We start from the raw sequence: 23318 nt of genomic DNA, 5'->3' as shown, positions 1-23318 counted from the left end.
AGAAAGCCACAAAACAATTAGTTCTACCTAACTTCTGTCTATCTCTAAAAAAATCTATCTATCTATCTATCTATCTATCTATCTATCTATCTATCTATCGTCTATATTATTTAGAATCTAGCAAACTCTCATCTATCATCCAGACCCAGGTTTTAGATAGAAGCATAAAACACATTGTATGCTCCTTCTACAGTCTAGAAAATCAGTTCGCTATAATTATTTCAAAAGAGTTTTCTTATATATGAGAGCACCTGATTAAATCATTCATTACCTCCCTGACAGCTCAATCTTCACATATCCAGAAAGAATGTGAAATAAAAATCAAGAGGAGATATATATATATATATATATATATATATATATATATATATATATGCCTCAAACACTCTGAGACTTTCTGTATACATATCTGTATACATAAGAACTTTATTTCATACAAACAGATTCCTCACAAAACATGTTAGATCAGATCACAAAATATCATTGTATAGACACTTTGAGGGAGTGCTGAAGGAGTAAAGACCACACTAACAAATGGTGTGAAACACAATAAATAAAAGATTTAACTGTCATTAGAATAGATTACATGTTTAAGGAATATGATTTCATCCAAATAGAGGAGGCTTGGCTTGGACTCCTGACTGCCTGTATTTAGTCATTTTCTCCTTGGGCACACAAGGGGTAGTCAATCCAAATTACTCTTCCTATACAACTCTCTCCTTGTCTCCTGCTTTTTGTTTGCCTATTCATTCCTTATACAAAGCCTAGCCTATAGAAAGAGTGGCTTGGGGGCGCCCTGAGGCATCTCACAACAATGGCTTTCAGTCCTCCATTTAACTCTTCAACTGATTAATATTCTGTGTAGCCAGAAGCCAGCCTGACTCAGGGCCTTGGCTTAAAGAGCAGATGGATTATGGCCACTGCTCCTCAATTGATTCATTATTTAGCCCATTAATTTTCTTCTCACCAAAAACATCTGGCGTCTGATGCTTGGGGATAAACTGATATTAGCTGCAAGCAAGTTTAATAACAGGTTCATCATCTATGATTGCAGGTTAAAACTACCGACATGTTCAGAAAGCATGTATTTCAAAGGAAAGGACACTGTATAAAATACTTCATTTAGAGACAATCTAAGAGAAGGAATTCAGTTTATGCTGACTTTTTGTAAAATTCTATCCACTTTTTGACATTTTGACATTATGGGTCATTGTGCATGCAAACTTGAACATGTAATAGAAATGTAAAATTGATTAGTAAACTGTCACTTCTGCTTTAAATTCCCCCTAGGACCAGGTGATAAAACGATAGGCAAATACAATCACTTTAGGTTACAGATTGTTAAAGATAATTTGAGTAGGACTTTATTTTTGTATTTTGTGACATTCCATGTTTATTAGCCATATGCCTCTACTTTCAGATATTAGTAACTCACATTTTTATTACCAACCTAATACTAAATACTTAAATGGATGCTTACTGTAAATATATTAGCTTCTCTTACTTCTTCTGAAATAAAAGCTTCAGTTTTAAAAGTACATTTTAAAGAGTTTTATCCCATGAAAAACTTCCCTGTGAAGTTCTACTATTCATCATTTACAACTTTAGTATAAATGTGTTCTATCTCCAATAAGAGATTTACTTTCACAGGCTAATATTTCACTGTAAGATGAAAGGTCTCTGGCAAAGGAGTTAGTAAAGTCACAGAATATGCACACAATGTGTGTGATACATACACATGTATATGTATGTATTTTTCTCTCGCTGGATACTTCCGGCCACCCCTGAGAACTTACGTACATGGGTGGCTGGCTAGTCTGGCTCTGTGTCTTTCAGCAGGCAGGTGTTTGGCACCAATCTATAAGAAGGCAAATGCCCAGATTGGTTGCCAAAAACAAACAGTTGTGTGGGTGGGCCTAGCATGACATTCACAACAGGCATCTGGCTTAGACCATCCCTGTGGGCTATAGCTTCAACATGTTTTCTCCTACTACTCCTCTGTCCTGTGCAATGCTTGCTGGAAAGTTGCCCAAAGGTGAATTTTCCAAGAGGGGTGAATGAGCTTGCATGGATCAGCCTCTGGTTTGTAAAACAGCACGCCCTCCAACTCCTAATTCATCAGAAGCTGGGAGGCAGTGACAAGAGCCGTTTACTAAACTATTGAATTCTGCGTAGAAATGACTGGTTATTTTAAAGTGTCTGAAACTCAAGCACATAGAAAATTTATTTAAATGTATTCTAAAGCAAATAAACTCTTCTCTCAATCTTTGAACCATCCTAAAAGAGGTCCTGCCTCTTCTCTCCTTACATTTCTGTTCCTTCTCTTTTCTAGGCAATGTTGTTATGGATTAGTTTTCTTTACAACGAATTTTAAAAAGGCATCTGATTACATGCAACACAGGAAAACGAGCAAGACAGGGGAAGGAATGAAACCAAGCCCATCTTTCATGCCTAAAGTCCAAAACAAAACAAAACAATAACAAAAAATCTTTATGAGGTGTTTTAATGATCAGGATTGATAAGGTCAATCAGCACCCTGTGCCCACGAACAGTAATGCTATGGGAACTGATGCAATGTTGATAAACTGCCTTAGAGTTTTAGGGAGGCACCATTTTTAGGTTATGAGATTTCACAAAGCAGTTCAGTTTCAAGAAAATATATCTTTCACAAAAGCCGGGTTACTATTTAATCATTCTGTCAAATAATTTAATGTCATCTACTGATACCTTAACTTGATGTAACAAGGATTATTTGAGGTTCAAAATAAGATATAATAGCCATAGTTTCATAAGGTAAGATCCATTTATAGTTATATTATTAGTCATTGTCCTTATTCCCTGTGACACACATATTTTGGCCCAGGCATGATGAAACTCTGCCACATTAATTATCGGAATGTTGAGGAATGCCACAAGAAATGTCTATCCACAGTTCATGTCTCTTTTTATGTATTTTTTAAAATTAAAGACCCTCAATAAATAATGTTCTTGAAAATAATATTTTATTAATTCTTTGTGAATTTCATACATTTTAAACATATTTATTACCCCATGTCCAAATCTTTTCATAACCATTCTCCTATCCCTTCACACCCAATTTTGAAACTTCTTTTTTCTTTCCATGTGGAGTTCAGCTATGGGTATGGTGAACTTAACAGGAGTCACATTAAAAGAACAAACACACAAACAAAACAAAACAAACAAACAAACAAAACAACAACAACAACAAAAATCTAGCACTCCCTTTCCCAGAGGCTAAGAATCAACAGTTGCTCCTCAGCTGGTGGTGAGATTTCTGTACCCAGCTCCCTGATCACCTCTGGGCTAGGATTTTGTCTGGTTGGAGCTTTCACAAATCTAGTGCACGCTGTCACAATTGCTGTGATTTCATACACACAAGTGCCATGTTGTATCAGAAAACAGTTTCTTTGATGGTATTCACTTACCTCTGGCTTTTATCAATCTTTCTGTTTCTTTCTGCTTTCAAGGATAAAGATCCTTGTGCCCTAATGGGAGGGGCACAAAATTCTTTAACAGTCTTCAAATTTTACTTGACAATTGAGGAAAACTGGAAGTTGTAGATATAGATGGCTCTAACCATCCTCAGAATATAGAACACAGTGTGATAGAACAAAAAACCTTAAGCCTTTTTGTGCTTTAGCTAAATTCCTTGGGCTTATCATCTTCTACTATACTCTTAAGGATTATGGATGGACTACAAAATCCCAAGTTCAATTGTAAGCAGATTGTCTTAAATGTCATCTTCTCTCTGAATTAAAACCTAGCATAGCATAGCATTGAACATATTGATCAGAATCAACATTGTTAGTTAAAATACAAATCATTCTGCAGTATTGTTTGCTAAATCTGGCAAATTTAGTAGTAGTGTATTATGTTAAAGAAATACAGGTTTTTGTTCAAACTGTAGTTGTGACATGTAGCCTCAGTAGAATCTCTTCATATTTCTGAGGCTGTGTGTTCATCTGTAAATGTAGAAGCTAATCACTGGGCTTTCTAAAACAGATTAGATCTCATAAGTGTAAGTTGATTGCTGCAAATCTCAAATTGTCAGTATTTTCTTTTTCTGGAACCAGCATTTGGACAAGGTTAGGAGCACAAAACGAAAAATTATTAGAGTTTTGTGAAGACAGTTCTCAGAAAGTCTTCTGCATTGTCTGAGTTTCTGAATGTTAAATTAGTGCAAGAATATTTTTTCTCAGCCTTGAGGGGAGCTTTCTTCATACATTTGAGGTATCTTAATTATTGAATCTTATTAAATGTAGTTTGTATTTATACTTCGCTTATTTGGAGCCCCAGTAATCTAATCTCTTCTCAACCAGTCATTAAATCCCTAGCATATGAGAATTCAGGATCATTTAAAATTATCTGTGCTTTTATTTTCCTAAAATGTAATGTATCTCTGCCTTATATATCCAAAGGTCCAAAATACCACTCTATCAGTCAATCATCATACCTGAGGACCCAGCTATACCACTCCTGAGCATTTAGGATGCTCCAACATATAACAAGGACATATGCTCTACTATGTTCATAGCAGCCTTATTTATAATAGCCAGAAGCTGGAAAGAACCCAGATGTCCTTTAACAGAGGAATGGGTACAGAAAATGTGGCACATTTACACAATTGAGTACTACTCAGCTACTGAAAATAATGACTTCATGACACTCTTAGGCAAATGGGTGGAACTAGAAAATATCATCCTGAGTGAGGTAACCCAACCACAAAAGAATACAAATGGTATGCACTCACTGATAAGTGGATATTAGCCCAAGATACAATTCAAGGACCATATAAAGCTCAAGAAGAAAGAAGACCAAGATGTGGATGCTTCCGTGTTTCTTAGAAAGGAAAACAAAATACTCACAAAAGAAAAAATGAAGACAAAGTGTGGAAGAGTGACTGAAGGAAAGGTCATCCAGAGACTGCCTCACCTAGGGATCCATTTGCAGACACTAAACCCAGACACTATTGCTGATACCAAGAAGTGTTTGCTGACAGGAGTCTGATATAGCTCTCCTAAGAGGCTCTGCCAGAGCCTGACCAATGGAGATGCTGATGCTCACAGCCAACCATTGGACTGAGCACAGACTCCCCAATGGAGAAGTTAGGGATAGGAGTGAATGATCTGAAGAGGTTTGCAACCCCATAGGAAGAACAACAGTATCAACCAACCAGACCCCCCAGCCCAGAGCTCCCAGGGACTAAACCACCAACCAAGGAGGACCCACGGCTCCAGATACATATGTAGCAGAGAATTGCCTTATCTGGCATCAATGGGAGCAGGTGGTCCTGTGAAAGCTTGATGTCTCAGTGTAGAGGAATGCCAGAGCCGTGAGGTGGGAGAGGATAGATGGGTGGGGGAGCACCTTCATAGAAGCAGGTAGAAGGGTATGGGATAAGGGGTTTGCATAGGGGAAACCTGGAAAGGGGATAACATTTGAAATGTAAATAAATAAAATATCTAATAAAAAAGAAAAAAATTAAATTTCTATTGAAGTGATGCAGCCACTTTTACTGTGTTTCAAGATTATACTACAAGGACATCACTTGTTCTTTCCCTACCATCACATCAAACCTAGCACCTTTTCAAACTCAGGGCCTCTTTTAACATTAAATATTGAATGAATGTATGTATTGAATATACGTAAGTATAACATATTTAGTCTGGAAAATGCTATTTGTATGTATTTTGTTTGTTGTTTTTTAGGGATGACCACTTGATAATTGAGAACCAACTTACCTCTTCCCTAGGTAAGACTATTTCGCTTGGTTTTAGCTTTGTGGACTTTGCCTATCCACTTTGGTATGGGTATCATGCCTGTTCTGACCTTGTTGATGCAGTCATGTCAGTGCTGTTTCTGACATAATTAGGAGACACAGTCTGGCAGTGAATTTCCTCACCCTTTGGCTCTTAAAATATTTCTACCCACTCTTCTGCAGTTTTCCCTGAGCCTTGATTGTGGGAGCTGTTTTGAAGATTATGTATTCACGTGGACTAGGCTTCACAACTCTGCATCTTATCTGCTTGCAAATTTTTTTAATGATTTTTGTCTATGCCAAAGAGAAGTTTCCTTGATGAGGGGTATACTTACCCTGTGGGTTAAAGGACAAATATTTACAACGTAATTTTAAATTGTGCTTCTTTATTAAGGTGGTAGTTGTAGGTTTTCTTTCAAGGTCTGTGACTTCATTAGCCCTAGTAATTGCCTAGTTTTCCAATAAGAGGAATAATTCCTGTCTTGTTGAGAAGGTCTTAAGTACAATTAGAGAGATCTTGGTTACTGCCAAGGTATGACTTCCCTGATCTCTTAGAGTTGTTGTACCATGGTGGTTGTTAATGTAGCTCATAGGTATCATGACGGGGTGAGGACTATTGGTTGGTTCTATATTGTGAAAGTCTGCATGTAACATTTTGCTATCATTAAAGATACCAATTTTAATTATCCATACAAACATATTTTCAAGCCAATTTAAAAATATATAAATACTTTAATTTTTAATCTCACGTTTGACAGTTAAATAAATTATTACACAAATGAAGCCATTTTTCTAAGGCAATAGTTTTATTTTGAGACTAAATTTGGGTTAGATTCTGAGACCTTTTGTTACTCAACTTTATCTTCTGTCAATGGTCACTTGTGATTGATTTTACTATTATGAGAAAACTCCATTCCCCAAAATTAAAAGAATTAACAGATGTTCTTATTATAAATTCATACAAGCTTAAGGAAAGGGATGCGGATATGATTTCCAATGAATGCCTCTATGTAAGCTCAAAAATATTCCTAAAGCTTGCCTTACATATTACTTTTCAAAGAAATTTAATTCTTTTATTCAAAATGCAAAGGCATAGTGATATTTTATTTTAATTTGATGTAAATTTTAATTAATTATTTCCTTGGTGTCTATGTCAGACTCAGAGTTTTCAGTATATGAAACACTGTAAATAATATCAATTTTTAAACTCAGAAAAATGAAAAGTTTGTAGTAGCAATATTTTGTGGACTGAAGTCTTCCTTAAAATTTTCTGGATATTTATTAAAAGGCCCTTATTAAGACATTTATTAGAATATTGATTTTCCAACTAAAATATGTAAAGCAAATTTGGAGTTATATCACCATCTAGAAAATGATAATTGTCCTAACATTTTCAATATTGCTATAGAATGGACCACAATGCTTACCTAACCAGATGATAAAGCAGTTATCATTAGTTGACTATTGCATGTGTGAAAGAATGTTTATAATTATTTAAAAATTTGGCAGAAAAATGTATCCTTTCAGTGCATATAGTTAAAGGGCGTAAATATTGTTGTTAACGTCAAACTGATGGTTTTTAATTTCTTTTTTTTTTGAGAAAACACATTTGTGAATGCACATGTACAATGCACACAGAAATACCCACACATATTCATACAGTTACAAAGAAATATCACTAAAGAATTAGTGTACTTAGCTAAAAAATTTCAGGCTATAGTGAAAAAATTTGCTACTTAATAGTCTATTGCTTCTAAAAGACTGAATCTAAGAATATGTAAGTACATGGATTCAATACAAGAATGTATTGTCATAACAACATATTTTTTAGTCCAATCTGATCTTGTTGGTATAGAGTACAGTTGAGAACTAAAATTCTATAATAGAAACAATCTAAACTTTTAGTACTGGCTAAAACCTGATTAAATAAACCAGCATGTTCTTAGGTACAGCTTTAGAAACATAACTGATTGTATTTGTCAAAACAACCAAAACAGTTATAGCCATTAAAAGAACTAGTTGTTACTATTTTAAACCCATCATTATCTTTTTTTTTAATTAGTTATTTATTTTTATGTGTACAGGTGTTTTGCTCACATGTATGTACATGCACTACTAGTATGCTGGTGCCTTTAGAGGTCACAAGAAGACATTGGCATTGGATTTCCCAGAACTGGAGTTACAGATGGTTGTGAGCTGCTGAGTGTACTGAGAGTTGCAACCAGGTCCTCTAGAAGACCAGTCAGTGGTCTTAAACATTGAGTCAGCTCTTCAACCCCTAAAGCCGTTTTCTTAAGCAGTAAAATTATAGATCATTTGCCAAAGTAATTATTCTTTTATTTATTTTTTTAAAACTTACTTTGAGCAAGAATTTCATCCTGGGTAACATTTTTCTAAGAAACCCTTCTCAGCCAGCAGTGATGTAGAAGAAGAAATTGGATTAAGTAATAGATTAGTTTTTCATCTCAATTCTAAAATTTACATAATATCTGATTTTCCAAGTCTCTGGATCTATTTGCTCTTCTATACATGTTAGTTATGATAGTAATTCCAAACTTATAGGGCTATCGTAAAAGGATGAGTCAAAATTTGTCTTTCTGACAAAGTTTACGAGCCACATTTGAACTAACTTCTCAATTAAGTTAAGGGTTTATCAGATCAATTTAATTTAGAATTAACAGGCTTTTAATGATTTGTACATCTATATAAGCGCCTCACACATTGACACACATATCCCAGTGTTGTCATAATCTTTCTTCTTATTCATTGCTGCTTTATTCTTCATCAAACTTTGAAAATGTCAATATTACTCAGCATCATACAGAACTTACAATCTCCTAAAGTAGCCACCAGTGGAATAAAAACTAAAAGGCTAGGAGTAATAAGTGTATAAAATTTCTCCTTCTTCCCTTTTTGCTTAAATTACAGTGAACACTGTTCTGTTTGAAGAGGGACTAGAAGTGTGATCCAGGTCTCATTAATCCTACTATCTGTGATTCTGGACAACCCATGGGATTTGTTAATTTCTTCTTCTGTAAAGTCTATAATTCTGTCATTTATTTCAGTCATGCACATGTGCACACATGTAGTCAGAGTTTCTTTTTTCCTGTTTGTAATTTTATGTTTTGAATCAAAGTTAAGCTCTTACATACATTTAGAAAATCATAAGAAGCCTTTAGGTTAGTAAAGGAAAATGTACCTTTGGACACTGCTCATTAGCTAACAAATGAGTGTACACTTTCACCCTCCAGCTCTGGAAAAGCTCATTTCAGATTTATAGAATTAAATTAAATTTAAAGCTAAAAATCGGTACTCTCATATATGTCTATTGCAAAGCCTCTTGAAGATCAAAGATCGAAATTTTAGTTGTTGCTTCGTTAAAGGCAACACACACTGTTTGACTTTTTAATAATAACTAGTCTCATTTCCCCCAGACATCATTATTGTGAAAGGTTCTGTGGAAAATAGAAAGCTCGAACAAAGGTTCCATTAAATCAAAGAGCAATAAACAAACAGAACCAATTGACACGTCAGAGCCCTGGAATGTGTTTTATCTTTTACAATTTTCTCCAGCGAGCCTGCACTAGTGCAGTACTTAGGTACAAACCAATTGATCAGCAGGGAGCTGTTACCTTAATTATAAAATGAAACAACTTTGCTAATGTAGTCTAAAAGCCTTGTTAGTTCAAACTCCATACGTGTAGGTCTGAATGAGCTCCAAATACAAATCCTTAGAAAGGCTACTGTCGTTTGCTTGTGATGTGATGGCTTGAAACAGACCACACGGATTTAAGTACTCTGGTTTTATTTCTGTATCTCATTTATTTATTTGGAACCTCTGCCTTTGCTCTTGGGAGTGGAGATAGAGTGCTAACAAACCCGGGGTTCCAAGCAGCATGCACTTTTGAATAGTTCATTCATGGGGAACCATTTGTTTGAGCAGGCCTTTTGTCTGATTATTGGCCCTCACCGTTAGGGCTCAGGCAGAGATGTGATGAGCCTTGCAGGAAAAATTAAAGAAGATGTAAACAGTAAATGCAGACATTTTGCAACATAGCTAAAAATAAATTGCACTACAGGCAATTATGCAAGTTTTACTGGATACATTAAAAAGACATTAAATGCACAGCTGTTTTAAGTGTCTTTTAAGCTGATAAATTAACTGTCTAATAAATTGTAAGATTTGTCAGCTAATAATGCTATTTTATCTGCTTTAACATATGCCTTCCTAGTTCATGAAGCATTATTGTAAGTGCCAAAAGGAGATAATGTGCATTTTACAGTGTTATGTCTTAAGTGGAATGGATCATTGGCCATGAAGAAGTGTGTTAATAAATCTCCTAGGCTTTGTTAATTGCACTCAATGAAGTGTCACTGTTAAAACACAAAAGATGTGATAGAGAAAGCTGAACATAATGTCTTTTAGTTTTACAATTAACAGTTCACTAGGCAAATCGACCAAAAAGACCATAATTTGTTGAAGCCTTATTAACTTACATTTTCCTAGTCAAGGTCATAATTGTGGATGGCTTAAAGCTATCTTTTAATGCTTATTGTGAAGAGTAACCTTGCTGGGGAGAAGGGATGTTTTTCTTCTGAATGGCCCAAGATGCCAACCAGATTCAAGACAAATAAAGTACATTGTATTAAACAACAGCCTTTCAAAATCATTCATCACTACACATTTATATTTGTCTTAACCTCAAGAAAATATCATTTTGAATTATTTGTTGCAAAAGTATAAGCAGAGGAGAGTCTATCATTCATTATGAAACCAAAGGACACTACTTTCAAGGTCATTAAGAATACAAGGAACAATGATAATATAACACTTTAGTTTCTGGTCTGTGAATTTGACTTAACTTTTTCTATTTAAACACATACAACAGCACCCATATAATCATTATGAGAACTCAACATTTAAATCTTTTTCTCCTAAGTTTCTCAAAACTTACAAGGAGAGACAGATTATTTCTATATCAGAACAAGAGATATTTCCTTTTTCCTTTATTGCTGTGAATATACTCTTGATCAAATGCCAGTCAACTTGCAATTGTAACCTTATACAAGCATGAGTTGCAACTTTAGTAACAATATTTCAACACAGATATGTACAAAACAGGAGAGTAAAAAAGAAACAGCAAACTACCTTAAAAACTGAATGACATGTTTTGGGGTAAGTATTTGACTCTTCGTGTTTGCATTTATGTAAAACTGACCAAAATCTTAAGTTTGGGATGGTTCAAGAATATCTACAATAGACTGTTTTATTTTTGACTCAATATATGATATGACATTGCTCAGTTTATGCAGTTGTAAATTTGAAAAATATCTTTAACAGTATAGAATGATTCTTAGAGACAAAGAGGAAATTCATGAGAAAGTGCTATAAAATAGCAAATTACTGTAGTTACCTTTAGTTTTGTATTAAAATATAAATCATTTAATCTGTGATATGCAAAACATTTTCACAAATGCTCAAAGAAAATATATCACCTTCTCTGCTCGATATAATAATTCTGTAACACTGTATTACAGAGTTTTTCTTTCTCAGTGGTTGTTTGTTATCTAGTTAAATAATCACATTGGTAATAATACAATAAAGGCAACTAAAGTTCAAAGAAGTCTTTCTTGCCCAAGGACACTTAGAAAGTTCAGGTAGAAAAACCCTACGTCCTTCGATATGCATCATCTAAAGTAATAAAAAGAAATCCACTTTAGCATGTGAAACAATCTCCTGTCAGTCTAACTGTTCATTCACATAATCATATTGCTTCCTTTACATCACACAGAAAATCAGAACATAATAGGTCAAACGTTAGAAACAATTGTAAGAATTCGAACAGCCATGTTGATACTTCAGCTAGGTAGGATAGAAGGACTATAGAGAAAGAGGTTTAACTCCTTTGTGCCACATTCAGTGTACTATTTAAAGAGTGCTCCCTCTGATAGCTTTATTTTATGTTTGGACCACCCGAAAGAAATGGAAAGCCCCAATTATCCTCACCACCAGTCTTTTCACTGACAGAGAATGAATGTGATGATTTGATCTTAAGTGGAGATTATGCAGTAAGCAATGCTGAGTAGTCTTCAAATGAGCCTCATTAAGGAAAACCAGCCTGTTTGACAGACTTTTTTCTTAAAAACTTTTAGACCACACTTATTTCTGAAATATTGTTTCTACTTGACATTAGAAATTGCAGGGGAAGAAATATCATTAGTTCTCTTTTTGATGTCTTTCTAGTCCTATGTAGAAAAGAAAAAAGAATACATGAATAGTGTCCAATTTGTATGAGATTTCTATGTTCAAAACTGTTGGAAATAAAACTTTGAAAATAAGCAGTACTTAAAATTGTAGATACAAGAAAGTAAACTTAAAAAGTAGATAGCACATTGGTACCAAAATAAGAGGTTTTAAGAAATCAAATAAAAGAGGCAATAAAATATGAGGAAGAAAGGGATTAAAAAAATTAGAGCATCTTATTTGGACAAATGAGAAATGGAGAAATTTAGGATCCATCCTTATGATCAGGACTCTTATAAATAATATTACTTCATTAATAAATGATTTTAAATCCCTACAACATTATTTCCATCGTCATTACTAGAAGATGCTGTAGTAGAAATGCTATTCTACTCATTTATTTATATCAGCTAATTTAATCTTGGCAATGTTATTATTACCAGATTATATATAATTCTATATTATACAAATGAAAATGAAGTACAGTGAAAATTTAAGTAACTCCTTCTAGATCATGAAGTCAGTGAATTTTTTTAGGGATAGGTTGTCTCATAATAGAACTTAAGATCTCACTGAACACTGTAATATCTACTTGCTGTTTTACACAAGAGATTGAAATATTTGTTCTTTATTTGATAAGTTTGATAGCTTACTGAAGTCCTTGTTTAAAAAAAGCAGAGTTAATATCTGGATGAGTTGTCATGGCTAATTTGGGGGTGCTTGACCACTGTGGAGCAAAAATCTCAAGACATACATCAACAGTATAATCTGAAAAGCAAAATAATCTAACTTGACTTTGAAGAAATAAGTTTATTCTTAATAGACTGAAATGTCCAAGTAGAAAGTGACTCAATTGCTACTCTCCTTAGACTACTCCTGGAGGCTAAAGGGGTTCTTGTCAGAAAGAATTGATGGAACTTAGAGGAAGTCTCTTGTGAAATGTCATTAAGACCTTCATTACTATCAACTGACAGATCATGGAATTGATTATCTGGCAATTTAGTTTGTTTATTTTAATATAATGTGTTTATTAACTCTAAGAATTCTATACATCTGTATATTTTGATCAAATATTCACCCATCCTTCATGCCAACTTTTCCCAAATTCTCACCCAAACTTCCTAGTCTGTTCTTTGTTAATGAAGGTGAGTTAGCAAAGACATTGCACTATTAAAAATGTAGAAAAGAATCAAGTTTAAAAGGCCCATCATGGTCTCAAAATATCTCTCTTCTTTTGAGTCTATCCACAATTTCTTTGGGCTCACACATTTGTGGAAGGTTGGTTGTGTCACAGACAAAACTGTGAATATAATCTTTTCTTGTTTACTATGTCCTTTGGTGGGACCTCCTACTAACACATCTGGCTGCCCAGTCAACATCATCTACCATTCTTGTATTACCATAAAATGCAATTTATGTGTAGACTCTATGCTTGGATTTTTTTTAAAAAAAGTCTTTCTTCCTTAATCTTCTCTTCTTATATTCTCCTAAGTTCTGGATACTAAACCAAGAAAAACAGATATAGTCGATATGTAAATTTACCAAACCTATTTTCTCCCATATAATAAATAGTTCAAGGGATGGAAGTCAATTCAAAATGTAATAAACTGGGTATTGTAAGGAGATTATGTTCACACATTTCTTGAAACATATTCCCTAAACCAATAGATCCTAAATATAAGTCAACAGGAAAGGTGAAAAAAAGATGTAAGGATATTTGGTGGAATATTATTTATTAACAGCAATATGCAAAATAGCATAATTTAATAGTTCTGGGATATTAGTATCTCTAGATATTACTAATACTGAAATCACTTGTAGTCAAATAATATCAAAGATTTTTCTTTAAAGATTCTACACAGCGTAGGTAAGACTGGAATGATCATTCTTATTTTTCTTTTCTTTATTTTTTTTTGTTTTTTTTTTCAAGACAGGGTTTCTCTGTGTAGCCCTGGCTGTCCTGGAACTCACTCTGTAGACCAGGCTGGCCTCAAACTCAGAAATCTGCCTGCCTTTGCCTCCCAAGTGTTGGGATTAAAGGTGTGGGCCACCACTGCCTGGCCTTATTTTTCAAATAAGAAAAAAATTGAAGTCCCAAATTTTAAATAAGTGAGTTAGCTTATACATATTTTTTTAGGGATAAAATCATGGGAGAAATGAAGTAAACAAGATCACAAATTCATCTTTCAATGGCATTTTATAAAAAAATTAAATTAAATTAAAAATGAATATTTATTTACAAAATTACTACTAAAACAATTAGTTCTATGGTAGACAACATACACATGCTCTTTTTAAATATACTTTAGAAAACAGTGTTAGGTGGGGATTATCACCCCAATGTTATTGATAGGGGAACTATGACTATGATTTCTAACTTGACTCAGATGTCATCATTAGCAAATACAAGGCTAAAATGTTGGAGAAGATTTATGCAAATATAGTTTATAATATTTTCTCATCAAAGTTACCATTTGTACAACACTCTAGCCTCATACAAAGACCTTTTTATTTTAAGCTTTACATTTTGTACAGATCTCCTTTCACTGGTTTGTCAATTTCATACATAGCACTCATTTATTTATTCAAATGCTCAATTATATAAGCTGCAACATAGATATATTTAGTGATAAACAGATAATGTATATAATATATAGATAAATATTCTGTTTAATATATAACATATATAATATAAATCAAAGAACTCAAAAGATAATCATATAGAGAAGTTTTAATACAGCAACATGGCTGCTCTGGCAAGGGAGCACATCCAAAGACCTTCCAGGTCTATGTGATCCAGCTGGAATGACACAATTTTAATCCCTTTGTCTGAAATACACACCTTTAGTCCCTCTTCCTAGAATACAGACACACCTTTAATACACATCTTTAATCCCTCAAAAATGATGCCTAATCAGGAGTCAGACAAAGTGATTAGACAGAGAAAAAATTGAGAAAATGAGTCAAGGATAAGATACACCCAGCTCTCACAAGGACAGGAAAAAGAGGCTATTTAAGAGCAACACAGGGTGGGTCAAGAAGGAAGGGCAGCTGAGTTCAGGTAATGTAGTGGAGTTCAGCAGAGTTCATGCAGTTCCATTCTGTTCCATTCAGTTCGTGCAGTTAGTTAGTGCAGTTCAGTTCCTGGAATTCAGAGGCAGTTTTCCAAGCAGAGCAATTCAGTCAGAAGCTGAGAAAAATCGATTTAGAATCATTCAGCTTGGAGTGGAGTTTGAGCCAGAAGAGCTTAGTTGATCCAGCCATCCAGAGTTCAGAAAGAGCTAGAAAGAGCGAGTTTATTCAGCAGTAAATCTGAGAGGCTGAAACATTTTAGGCCTAGAATAGCAGTTGGAAGCTGGAAGCTGAAGCCTTCAAGATCCTAGAACGCAGAAGATTAGATTGTACTGAGGTTAGAAGCTTCCAGGCCTAGGCCTAGGAATAACTAGATAAAAATACTTTGGGCTTATCCCAAGCTATGTATTAGTAAAGACTGTGTACACACTCATCTCATCTCTACATCTTAGGATATAAAAGCAAAATTACAGAATCTAACAAAAGACAAGTCTCTCTCTTTTTAAATATCACCAGGCCCTAAACTCCTTGGCATTGCAAAGTAATTCAAAACTCAGTGAGTATTATCAAACTCATCTAAAGGATATTCTCTTATTTTATTCATACAATTGTGTATATGCATGGAATATATGTGTGTATATATGTGTGTGTGTATATATATATGTATATGTATATAATGTTTGTGCTTTCATGTATCTACATATAAAGATGAAAATGTTCACTAATGTAAATTAACTATAGATATTTAATTGTATAAAATGTTTATGAATACATTAAAGTAGGTATGAGAAAATGCTAAATTCCTAGAAATGTAATTTACTGGGCTTGTTATGGACATTTTGTTATTTTGGTAGATGTTGCTAAATTTTTCTATTCTCAAAAGAATTGTATTTTATTATGCCATATCTAAGTACCTGTTTCACCACAACCTTTTTAATATAACATGTAACAAAGCATCTTAAACAATGACAAAATACTAGGAGAAGTGATTTGTCCTTAATATTTTTTAGGTTTTGTTACATTTTTTTTTGTCTTGTTTTTTGAGACAGGGTTCTTTTGCCTGTATAGCTCCTAAACTATTAGGAGAAGTGATTTGTCCTTAATATTTTTTTAGGTTTTATTACTTTTAATTTTTTGAGATAAGGTTTTTTCCTGGAACTTGCTCTATAGACCAAGCTGGCCTTGAAGTGAGAGAGATTCATCTGCCTCTGCCTCCTAAGTGCTGGGATTAAGGATGTATACCTCTATGCCTGGCCAATCTTTCATTATTTTAATTTGTACATATTTTTACATTAATGATGTATCTCATTTCATATGCTGTATATTTATTTTAATGTTTCAGCATACAATACCTACATCTGATCTGCATATTTTATGCATTTTTAAAATTTTATGATAATTTTTATGATTCTCATTAGAGTAGGAAATTATTGCCTTTTGTATGTATACTTTTCCTTCTATATTTTTCTTGTCATTTTCATTTTTACTTTATCTTGGTACATATATTAGTGTACATTATTGTTAAAACTTTTATAAAGCCACAGTTATCTCACAGTAAATGTTTACTGTGGTTTTTTAATTATTTGAAAAAAAATTAATCAGTTCAAAATATAATTCTTACATTTTCTTCTGGGCACAATACACATATTTAAAAGGCCAGATTCTCAAATGAATTATGATACAAATCATCAAATCAGGTGTGAAAACATATTATCTAAGTGATTTCTAATCTTTGGCAAAGAATTTAAGAAAACAATTATAAACATGCATGCTGCATAGATCAAAGATAATTTACTCACTTATCTAAGACAGAATTAACATTTGTAAAACATGGAACCACAAGGTAGACAAAGTAACCTTACATTCAAGTCATGAACATAAAATAGGGTGACAAGGAAAATTCAAGTGAAGACATATTATCAGGAATATTGATATACTAAGTGAGCATTCATATTAACTCAAAGTGTCTTTCTTGTGGTAGGCCATTCCATATCAGCACTGGACAGTAAGTATCAGATAGTGGAGTTTCTCTTATACTTAAACCAATTTAATTCCTCAGAAAGAAGTTCATCTTCCTGACAGGACTGCTTTTCAGAGATAAAAGATGAAGGCTCTCATATTAAATGGCTATAAGAAAAAAATGCATGTATTTCCTTCCTCCTGTTAAACCATAAAGGGCCTGGGTGTTTCAGCAGAAATGAGCACTTATGACTTAAACAGGTATTCATCTATAATATAATGAATGAATGCAGGGTTGAAATTACCTAAATGTTGTTCAACATATTTGCCAAAACAAAAGACTTTGATACAATGTAAATGCAGCTTTATTTCTCTGGAAAATTAAAATAATTCTTTTAGTAGATAGACACAAACCAATTTTAATGCAGTGCAACTAGTCCACTGGAGATTCAATTTCAAGAATGTGAGGAATGTTGCTTTATTTTGGAATGCCAGGTGGCGCCTCTAAAAGGTCTTTTGTTAAGCAATGTTAAATGAGACACATTTCTTTCTTTATTCTTCCCCTCTTATTAGGATTAAGTTGAAAGTGTGTGTTTACCTATACAATTGTGCCTTGTTACCAGACAACTTGAGAATTCTTTTCATGGCCACCAGATGATACCAAAGAAACTGAGGTCCCCTCTTGGCCTTCTTAGTATTAATAGTGAAAGAACTTTAGAATAGATTCAAACAGAACCTGAAAGACAATTTTATTAAAATGTAAAGAAAAACCCAGAGCAGACAAGCAGTAAAAATCAACAGCTTTTAATAGGTGGAGAATGGAGAAGAGATGGGGAATAAAACTATGATGTTTAAAAAAGAGTAAGGAGGCCCAGAGAACTAGGGAGAAAAAAATAAAAAACATATTTAAGTTCTGGGCAGAATCTGAAAAAAAATTAAAGAGGGAGAGGGAGGAAAGAAAGGAGGGCGGGAGGGAGGAAGAAAGGAAGGAAAAAAGGAAGAAAATGTTGCACAGATGGGCAGATCCAAAAAGCCTCAATGGCTGCTCTGCCTACTTACAGGGACTGCACTGTGGAACATGACTACTGGAAGATGAAGTATGATATCTCATTAAAGGGATCATTACTGAATTTATTTAGCTTTGCCCATATGGTCTTTACTGCAGCCATGTCAATTACAACTGTGATGATGGTCAGCAAATATGAATGGTGTGCCCAGGTATTACATAAAAAGCTAAAGCATGTGAAAACTGAAAGACTAAGTGATTACATATTTGCAATCTCTTCTCATTGGATAAATGCCCATTTACTCTGAATTAGTTGATAGAAAGTGATTAGGCCATATATGAGCAATAAGTAATAGATATTTTAGTGGATAATATGTGCTACAATGACCTTTTTTTTCTTTTAAATTGAGAACCCATGCAACAGTTGTTAAGCACGTTGCAGGTTGCCTCAAGTCATACTGTCACTCCTGTGTACTACAAATATCCATTACTATTGTTTTGATTAGTTAGTTGCAATGAAGTGGACTCCTAATTGGACAAAAATTGCTGAATTATTGTCACCTTAAGTAATTGAACTGTACACACATAGAAATTCAGAACAAAATCCTCAATGTTGATCCACATGTCTAGTTTAGAAAACAAAGCCATGGCTTTATAATGAAATCCAACCCCAACATTACCTTATTTTTATGGTCTCAGAGAAGTTTCTAATTTTTTTCTGACATGCTATTTCTTCATTTGTTGATTAACTATACCAAACTCATGGGGATTTCAATTTAGTTTAATGTGAAACTTTGTGAAACTTGTGAAAATTACTCATGTACATTTAATAAATACTTATAATTTTCTATCAATGATATAAAGTGAACATGCTTAACCCTATGACTAGCATTCAGTAGGAATATTGCTGACAGGCAGAAACATTATTTAAGTTATGGGAAGTTTACCTTTAGTTTTCAAATATTTATAAAAATGTAGAATCACAATGTTTATGTAGCTAAAGGAAACTGACTTCATTCAGAATTGAATATACTCAAGTCCTGGCTCTATCATTTTCCAGCACTATAAACTTTGAAAAGCCACTTATAATTTTCTATGATAATATATTATAATAAAATTAAAAATGTTTAAAAATATTATTGACTCTTTGGTTTGAATTAAAAACATACTATTTTATTTTTGTTATTATTATTCAAGATCAAGTGTTTTCTTTGCTAATGCCTATGAATGCAGAACATATGATTCTGTAGTATGGTCAACCCTCTGAAAAGGGGTACCATTTAAATGATTGACCAGAGTCTCTGGAACTTCATTCTATGACATATATCAATGAAAGCACATATATTAAGGATTATTATGCCTGAAGCACTGTTTTCACACAGATATATGGTGTGAATCATCTGAAATCCTTTATATTAAGTATTTTTGCATCGATGTTCATAAGGGAGATTGGTCTGAAGTTCTCTTTCTTTGTTGGGTCTTTGTGTGGTTTAGGTATGAGCGTAATTGTGGCTTCATAGAATGCATTGGGTAGTGTTCCTTCTGTTTCTATTTTGTGGAATAGTTTGAAGAGAATTGGTATTAGGTCTTCCTTGAAAGTCTGATAGAATTCTGCACTAAAACCATCTGGTCCTGGGCTTTTTTTGGTAGGGAGACTTTTAATCACTGCGGGTATTTCCTTAGGGGTGATGGGACTCTTTAGATGGTTTATCTGCTCCTGATTTAACTTTGGTACCTGGTATCTGTCTAGGAAGTTGTCCATTTGATCCAGATTTTCCAGTTTTGTTGAGTATAGGCTTTTGTAGTAGGATCTGATGATTTTATGAAATTCCTCGGTTTCTGTTGTTATGTCACCCTTTTCAGTTCTAATCTTACTAATTTGAATACTGTCTTTCTGTCCTCTGATTAGTCTGGCTAAGGGTTTATCTATCTTGTTGATTTTCTCAAAAGAACCAGCTCCTGGTTTTACTGATTCTTTGTATAGTTCTTTTTGTTTCTATTTGGTTGATTTCACCCCTGAATTTGATTATTTCCTGCCATCTACTCCTTTTAGGTGTATTAGCTTCTTTTTGTTCTAGGGCTTTCAGGTGCATTGTCAAGCTGCTAGTGTATGCTCCCTCCAGTTTCTTTTTTAGGCACTTAGAGCTATGAGTTTTCCTCTTAGCACAGCTTTCATTGTATCCCATAGATTTTGGTATGATGTGTCATCATTTTCATTAAATTCTAAAAAGTTTTTAATTTCTTTCTTTATTTCTTCCCTGACCAGATTATCAGTGAGTAGGGTGTTGTTCAGTTTCCATGTGAATATGGGATTTTCACTGTCTTTGTCATTATTGAAGACCAGCCTTAGACCTTCGTGATCTGATAGGATTTGAATTTTTTTTGTATCTGTTGAGGCCTTTTTTGCCCAATTATATGGTCTATTTTGGAGAAGGTTCCATGAGATGCTGAGGAAAAGGTATATTCTTTTGCTTTAGGGTAAAATGTTCTATAAATATCTGTTATGTCCATTTGGTTCATAACTTCTGTTAGTTTCAGTGTGTATCTGTTAAGTTTCTCTTTCCATGATCTATCCATTGCTGAGAGCGGGTGTTGAAGTCTCCCACTATTATTGTGTGAGGTGCAATGTGTGCTTTAAGCTTTAGTAAGGTTTCTTTTATGAAAGTGGGTGCTCTTGCATTTGGCAGATACATATTCAGAATTGAGAGTTCATGTTGGTTGACTTTTCCTTTGACAAGTATGAAATGTCCTTCCTTGTCCTTTTTGATAGCTTTAAGTTGAAAGTCAATTTTATTCGATATTAGAATGGCTACTCTAGCTTGTTTCTTAGGGCCATTTGCTTGAAAAATTGTTTTCCAAACTTTTACTCTAAGGTAGTGCCTGTCTTTTTCACTGAGGTGGAATTCCTGTAAGCAGGAAAAAGCTGGGTCCTGTTTGCGTATCCAGTCTGTTAGCCTATGCCTTTTTATTGGGGAATTGAGTCCATTGATGTTAAGAGATATTAAGGAGAGGGTATTGTTGCTTCCTGTCATTTTTGCTAATAGTGGAGGCATTGTTTGTGTGGTTATCTTCTTTTGGGTCTGTTGGAAAGGGCTTATTTTCTTGCTCTTTCTAGAGTATAATTGCCCTCCTTGTATTGATGCTTTCCTAATATTATCCTTTGTAGAGCTGGGTTTGTGGAAAGATACTGTGTAAATTTGATTTTGTCGTGGAATATCTTGGTTTCTCCATCTATGGTAATTGAGAGTTTTGCTGGGTATAGTAGCCTGGGCTGACATTTATGTTCTCTTAGGGTCTGTGTATGACATCTGTCCAGAATCTTCTGGCTTTTATAGTATCTGGTGAGAAGTCAGGTGTAATTCTGATAGGTCTGCCTTTATATATTATTTGGCCTTTTTCCCTTACTGCTTTTAAAATTTGTTCTTTGTTTTGTGCATTTTGTGTCTTGATTATTATGGGACGGGAGGTATTTCTTTTCTGATCTAGTCTATTTGGCGTTCTGAAGGCTTCTTCTATGATTATGGGTATCTCATTCCTTAGGTTAGGGAAGTTTTCTTCTATAATTTTGTTGAAGATATTTATTGGCCCTTTAAGTTGGGAATCTTCACCCTCTTCTACACGTATTATCCTTAGGTTTGGTCTTCTGATTGTTTCCTGGATTTCCTGGATGTTTTGTGTTAAGAACTTTTTGCATTTTGCGTTTTCTTTGACAGTTGTGTCAATATTTTCTATGGTATCTTCTGCACCTGAGATTCTTTCTTCTATCTCTTGTATTCTGTTGGTGATGCTTGTGTCTATGACTCCTGATTTCTTTCCTAGGTTTTCTATCTCCAGGGTAGTCTCCCTTTGTGATTTCTTTATTGTTTCTACTTCCATTTTTATGCCCTGGATGATTTTGTTCAATTCCTTCACCTGCTTGGTTGTGTTCTCTTGTAATTTTTTAAGGGATTTTTCTGTTTCCTCTTTAAGGGCTTCTACCTGTTTACCTGTGTTCTCAAATTCTTTAGGAGTGTTATTTATGTCCTTCTTAAAGTCCTCTATCATCATCATTAGAAATGATTTTAGATCTGGCTCTTGCTTTCCTAGTGATATGGGGAGTTCAGGACTTTCTAACTTGGGAGAACTAGGTTCTGATGATGCCAAGTACCTTGTGTTGCTGATGCTTATGTTCTTGCACTTGCCTTTTGCCATCTGGATGTCCTTGGTGCTCTCTCCGCTGTCTCTGACTGGAGCCTGTCTTTCCTATTATCTAGGTTGTGTCAGAACTGTTTGGGATGGGTTTTGCTGCTGGGCTTAGAGCTGAGGTCCAAGATCTGTTCAGTGCTCAGGTAGAGACCGGAAGGAACCTGTGCTCTGGGCCAGGAGTGAATTCCTGGGTTCCAGTGGGTCCCAGTTATTCCGTGTTTGGGGCAAGTGTTGCCATGGCCTTGCCTACGATACTGCTTTGGTTAGAGCTCCTGGGAGTCCCACTTCCTCTGGGTTCTGTGAGAATGGTTGCAGAGCTGTCTCCCAGTATCTGCTGAGCCCAGACCGAAAGGGACTTGTACTCAGGGCCAGGAGTGAATTCCTGGGTCCCAGTGGGTCCTGGTTACTCCCTGTTTGGGGCAGGTGTTGCTGTCTCCTTACCTGAGATACTGCCTGAGTTAAAGCTCCTGGGAGGCCCTCTTCCTCTGGGTTTTGTACTGAAATCCTTTATAAAGAACACTATAATATTGCATTTTCAAATTTTATTAAATCAGTTTCCTAATAACCACCGCAGAGTAAAAGAATTTAAACTGACACATAATAGTTTAACATATTTACAGGGTACAGTGTGATGATTCATTTCAGGCATAAATTGTCCAGTGATAATTAAAATAATCAGTATTTCCATTTCTTCAAATATTTGTTATTTCTATCAATTAGAAATATTTATACTCTTCTAGGCCTTTTTTAAAACATAGCATGTATTGTTGTAGGCTACTGTTACTCTACTTTGATGTGGTTCTGTAAAAGTAAGGAAATTCTAAGCAGTAAGTTTCTTTTTAGATATTCCTTGCAACCCAAGATTCCTTCACAAATTTCATAAAACTTAATTTCCAACAAAAATCAAATGCCAAAAATATTCCAACTGATCATAGGGCAGGACTTCCTGTACTTGCACATGATCTCATTGTGGTTTTTTCCTTCGTAAGCTGACCTTGACAAATATTCAGGGTCATAGCCTTAGCCCTGAATTCTGAGCTATGGCCCTGATGGATCAGTCTTAGGATGTGCCC

The sequence above is a fragment of the Grammomys surdaster genome, unplaced genomic scaffold, assembly GCF_004785775.1.
Source record: "Grammomys surdaster isolate TR1022 unplaced genomic scaffold, NIH_TR_1.0 61, whole genome shotgun sequence".
In the NCBI taxonomy this organism is placed as follows: Eukaryota; Metazoa; Chordata; class Mammalia; order Rodentia; family Muridae; genus Grammomys; species Grammomys surdaster.
This window is presented reverse-complemented; position numbering follows the sequence as displayed.